We start from the raw sequence: 6,175 nt of genomic DNA, 5'->3' as shown, positions 1-6,175 counted from the left end.
CCTCTGGGACTGTGTAGAGGACTAACTGTCTGGCTAAAGAGTGGAGACCTCTGGGACTGTGTAGAGGACTAACTGTCTGGCTAAAGAGTGGAGACCTCTGGGACTGTGTAGAGGACTAACTGTCTGGCTAAAGAGTGGAGACCTCTGGGACTGTATAGAGGACTAACTGTCTGGCTAAAGAGTGGAGACCTCTGGGACTGTGTAGAGGACTAACTGTCTGGCTAAAGAGTGGATACCTCTGGGACTGTGTAGAGGACTAACTGTCTGGCTAAAGAGTGGAGACCTCTGGGACTGTGTAGAGGACTAACTGTCTGGCTAAAGAGTGGAGACCTCTGGGACTGTGTAGAGGACTAACTGTCTGGCTAAAGAGTGGAGACCTCTGGGACTGTGTAGAGGACTAACTGTCTGGCTAAAGAGTGGAGACCTCTGGGACTGTGTAGAGGACTAACTGTCTGGCTAAAGAGTGGATACCTCTGGGACTGTTTAGAGGACTAACTGTCTGGCTAAAGAGTGGAGACCTCTGGGACTGTGTAGAGGACTAACTGTCTGGCTAAAGAGTGGATACCTCTGGGACTGTGTAGAGGACTAACTGTCTGGCTAAAGAGTGGAGACCTCTGGGACTGTGTAGAGGACTAACTGTCTGGCTAAAGAGTGGAGACCTCTGGGACTGTGTAGAGGACTAACTGTCTGGCTAAAGAGTGGAGAACTCTGGGACTGTGTAGAGGACTAACTGTCTGGCTAAAGAGTGGAGACCTCTGGGACTGTGTAGAGGACTAACTGTCTGGCTAAAGAGTGGAGACCTCTGGGACTGTGTAGAGGACTAACTGTCTGGCTAAAGAGTGGAGAACCTCTGGGACTGTGTAGAGGACTAACTGTCTGGCTAAAGAGTGGATACCTCTGGGACTGTGTAGAGGACTAACTGTCTGGCTAAAGAGTGGAGACCTCTGGGACTGTGTAGAGGACTAACTGTCTGGCTAAAGAGTGGATACCTCTGGAACTGTGTAGAGGACTAACTGTCTGGCTAAAGAGTGGAGACCTCTGGGACTGTGTAGAGGACTAACTGTCTGGCTAAAGAGTGGAGACCTCTGGGACTGTGTAGAGGACTAACTGTCTGGCTAAAGAGTGGAGACCTCTGGGACTGTGTAGAGGACTAACTGTCTGGCTAAAGAGTGGAGACCTCTGGGACTGTGTAGAGGACTAACTGTCTGGCTAAAGAGTGGAGACCTCTGGGACTGTGTAGAGGACTAACTGTCTGGCTAAAGAGTGGAGACCTCTGGGACTGTGTAGAGGACTAACTGTCTGGCTAAAGAGTGGATACCTCTGGGACTGTGTAGAGGACTAACTGTCTGGCTAAAGAGTGGAGACCTCTGGGACTGTGTAGAGGACTAACTGTCTGGCTAAAGAGTGGAGACCTCTGGGACTGTGTAGAGGACTAACTGTCTGGCTAAAGAGTGGAGACCTCTGGGACTGTGTAGAGGACTAACTGTCTGGCTAAATAGTGGAGACCTCTGGGACTGTGTAGAGGACTAACTGTCTGGCTAAAGAGTGGAGACCTCTGGGACTGTGTAGAGGACTAACTGTCTGGCTAAAGAGTGGATACCTCTGGGACTGTGTAGAGGACTAACTGTCTGGCTAAAGAGTGGAGACCTCTGGGACTGTGTAGAGGACTAAATGTCTGGCTAAAGAGTGGAGACCTCTGGGACTGTGTAGAGACTAACTGTCTGGCTAAAGAGTGGAGACCTCTGGGACTGTGTAGAGGACTAACTGTCTGGCTAAAGAGTGAGACCTCTGGGACTGTGTAGAGGACTAACTGTCTGGCTAAAGAGTGGAGACCTCTGGGACTGTGTAGAGGACTAACTGTCTGGCTAAAGAGTGGAGACCTCTGGGACTGTGTAGAGGACTAACTGTCTGGCTAAAGAGTGGAGACTTCTGGGACTGTGTAGAGGACTAACTGTCTGGCTAAAGAGTGGAGACCTCTGCTAGCTAGCTTGCGGGTAGCTACTGGTAACGTTTATTGGTAATTATCTGTTTAGTGCAACGGTGGAGAGTTGTTTCCAATGTTAATGTGCTAGCTAACCAACGTTAAATTTTTTGCTGCGTTACGAAAGAAACTAGACACGGACATGAATTATCTGTTTAGTGTGTTAACACACTCTTGGTGGTTTGTTGTAACCAAGTATTAGTGCTAAACTGTGTGTTATTGGATGCTAGCATGCTAGTTAGCTACGGCGTCATAGCTAGGCATCGTGGGCTGTTGTGGTTAGTTACTGTGGGTTGGCATTGTTGTTCGGCGGTGCCGGGGGTAGCACGAAGCTAGCTAGCTAGCCGTTCTTCAAACAAGGTCAACACAGTGGCCATTGCTAGCTAGCCAACAGACACGGACACGAATTATCTGCTTAGTGTGTTAACACACTATTGGTGGTTTGTTGTGACCAAGTGTTGGCGCTAAACTGTGTGTTTTTGGATGCAAGTGTTGGTGCTAAACTTGACCGCTGGCCATGTCCCTTCCGTCTTCAAGAGAGCGAGAGTTGCTCCCCTTCTCAAAAAACCAACACTCGATCCCACTGATGTCAACAACTACAGACCAGTATCCCTTCTTTCTTTTCTTTCCAAAACTATTGAGCGTGCCGTCTTTAGCCAACTCTCTTGCTATCTCTCTCAGAATGACCTTCTTGATCCAAACCAGTCAGGTTTCAGGACTGGTCATTCAACTGAGACTGCTCTTCTCTTGTGTCACGGAGGCTCTCCGCACTGCTAAAGCTAACTCTCTCTCCTCTGCTCTTGTCCTTCTAGACCTGTCTGCTGCCTTTGATACTGTGAACCATCAGATCCTCCTCTCCACCCTCTCCGAGCTGGGCATCTCCGGCGCGGCTCACTCCTGGATTGCGTCCTACCTGACCGGTCGCTCCTACCAAGTGGCGTGGCGAGAAGCTGTCTCCGCACCACGTGCTCTCACCACTGGTGTCCCCCAGGGCAAAGTTCTAGGTCCTCTCCTTTTCTCCCTATACACCAAGTCACTTGGCTCTGTCATATCCTCACATGGCCTCTCCTATCATTGCTACGCTGACGATACACAACTAATCTTCTCCTTTCCCCCTTCTGATAACCAGGTGGCGAATCGCAGATCTCTGCATGTCTGGCAGACATATCAGTATGGATGACGGATCACCACCTCAAGCTGAACCCTGGCAAGACGGAGCTGCTCTTCCTCCCGGGGAAGGACTGCCCGTTCCATGATCTCGCCATCACGGTTGACAACTCCGCTGTGTCCTCCTCCCAGAGTGCGAAGAGCCTAGGCGTGACCCTGGACAACACCCTGTCGTTCTCCGCCAACATCAAGGCGGTGACCCGCTCCTGCAGGTTCATGCTCTACAACATTCGGAGAGTACGACCCTGCCTTACACAGGAAGCGGCACAGGTCCTAATCCAGGCACTTGTCATCTCCCGTCTGGACTACTGCAACTCGCTGTTGGCTGGCCTCCCTGCCTGTGCCATTAAACCCCCTACAACTCATCCAGAATGCCGCAGCCCGTCTGGTGTTCAACCTTCCCAAGTTCTCTCCGTCACCCCCCCTCCTCCGCACACTCCACTGGCTTCCAGTTGAAGCTCGCATCCGCTACAAGACCATGGTGCTTGCCTATGGAGCAGTGAGAGGGGAACGGCACCTCTGTACCTTCGGGCTCTGATCAGTCCCTACACCCAAACGAGGGCATTGCGTTCATCCACCTCTGGCCTGCTGGCTCCCCTTCCTCTGCGGAAGCATGGTTCCCGCTCAGCCCAGTCAAAACTGTTCGCTGCTCTGGCACCCCAATGGTGGAACAAGCTCCCTCACGACGCCAGGACAGCGGAGTCACTCACCACCTTCCCGGGAGACATTTGAAACCCCACCTCTTTAAGGAATACCTGGGATAGGATAAAGTAATCCTTCTACCCCCCAAAAAAAAAAAAAATTTGTAAAGTGATTATCCCACTGGCTATAGGGTGAACGCACCAATTGGTGAGTCGCTCTGGATAAGAGCGTCTGCTAAATGACGTAAATGTGCCCTTGAGCAAGGCACTTAACCCTAATTGCTCCTGTAAGTCGCTCTGGATAAGAGCGTCTGCTAAATGACTAAAATGTAAATGTAATGTAAAATGTGTAGAGGACTAACTGTCTGGCTAAAGAGTGGAGACCTCTGGACTCAGGAAGAGGAGCAGGGTTCTAGTGTGGAGGAGAAGGGTTCTAGACTCTAGTGTGGAGGAGAAGGGTTCTAGACTCTGGTGTGGAGGAGGAGGGTTCTAGACTCTCTATTGTGGAGGGGGGTTCTAGACTCTGGTGTGGTGGAGGTGGGTTCTAGACTCTCTATTGTGGAGGGGGGTTCTAGACTCTGGTGTGGTGGAGGTGGGTTCTAGACTCTAGTGTGGTGGAGAAGGAATGTTCTAGACTCTCTATTGTGGAAGAGGATTCTATCATCTCTAGTGTAGAGGAGGAGGGCCCTAGACTATCTTGTGTGGTGGAGGGTTCTAGAATCTAGTGTGGTGGAGGAGGGTTCTATAGAGATGAGGAGGAGGGTTCTAGATTCTCTAGTGAGGAGGAGGAGGATTCTAGACTCTCTAGTGTGGAGGAGGGTTCTAGAGTGGAGGAGGAGGGTTCTAGACTCTCTAGTGTGGAGGAGGGTTCTAGAGTGGAGGAGGAGGGTTCTAGACTCTAGTGTGGAGGAGGGTTCTAGAGTGGAGGAGGAGGGTTCTAGACTCTCTAGTCTGGAGGAGGGTTCTAGACTCTTTAGTGTTGAGGAGGAGGGTTCTAGACTCTTTAGTGTTGAGGAGGAGGGTTCTAGACTCTAGTGTGGAGGAGGGTTCTAAACTCTCTGGTGGAGGAGGAGGATTCTCTCCCTCTACTGTCAGAGGGAGGAGAGAGGAGACGGTACTGTCAGAGAGAGGAGAGGAGAGAGGAGACTGTACTGTCAGAGAGAGGAGACTGTACTGTCAGAGAGAGAGAGGAGAGAGGAGACTGTACTGTTAGAGAGAGGAGAGAGGAGACGGTACTGCTAGAGAGAGAGGAGACTGTACTGTCAGAGAGAGAGAGAGGGGGGAGACTGTACTGTCATAGAGAGAGAGAGGGTGGAGACTGTACTGTCAGAGAGAGGAGACTGTACTGTCAGAGAGAGAGAGAGGGGGGAGACTGTACTGTCAGAGAGAGGAGACTGTACTGTCAGAGAGAGAGGAGAGAGGATACTGTACTGTCAGAGAGAGAGAGAGAGGGGAGACTGTACTGTCAGAGAGAGGAGACTGTACTGTCAGAGAGAGGAGACTGTACTGCCAGAGAGAGGAGACTGCACTGTCAGAGAGAGGAGAGAGGAGACTGCACTGTCAGAGAGAGGAGACTGCACTGTCAGAGAGAGGAGACTGCACTGTCAGAGAGAGGAGAGAGGAGACTGCACTGTCAGAGAGAGGAGACTGCACTGTCAGAGAGAGGAGACTGCACTGTCAGAGAGAGGAGACTGCACTGTCAGAGAGAGGAGACTGCACTGTCAGAGAGAGGAGAGAGGAGACTGTACTGTCAGAGAGAGAGAGAGGGGGAGACTGTACTGTCAGAGAGAGGAGACTGTACTGCCAGAGAGAGGAGACTGCACTGTCAGAGAGAGGAGACTGCACTGTCAGAGAGAGGAGACTGCACTGTCAGAGAGAGGAGACTGCACTGTCAGAGAGAGGAGAGAGGAGACTGCACTGTCAGAGAGAGGAGAGAGGAGACTGCACTGTCATTGAAAGTAAACCCTTTATTGGACATGTCATAAGGCCTTTAGTTATGGCCTAGTTTCCCCCCAACATTGTGGTCTGAAACTCCTGGCACATGGGCCAGGTCAGACATGCAAATCACAATATGCTGGTGTGTGAAGTGATTAGTAATTCCTTTTGGAATCCTGACATAGAGAGAGTAGAGTTGAAGTTTTTTATCATCCACAATCTGCATTCAGAATGACTGCTATGGTGAACAAATTGCCAAACAAGACTACCTAAACTATCTAAATTGGAACAGCCATCTCAGTAATGGGTCCAATTAGTCCAACCACTTACAGATTGGATTAGTTTAGAGAAATGCATGTTATTTATCTTTAATTAATTAATTAACCAATGTGCATGCAGAAACATAGATATTAAAACTTAGGCGCCGTTTACACAGCCATCCCAATTCTGA

This window comes from Coregonus clupeaformis, unplaced genomic scaffold (genome assembly GCF_020615455.1).
Source record: "Coregonus clupeaformis isolate EN_2021a unplaced genomic scaffold, ASM2061545v1 scaf2687, whole genome shotgun sequence".
Lineage (NCBI taxonomy): Eukaryota > Metazoa > Chordata > Actinopteri > Salmoniformes > Salmonidae > Coregonus > Coregonus clupeaformis.
Note: the sequence above shows the minus strand (reverse complement) of the source record.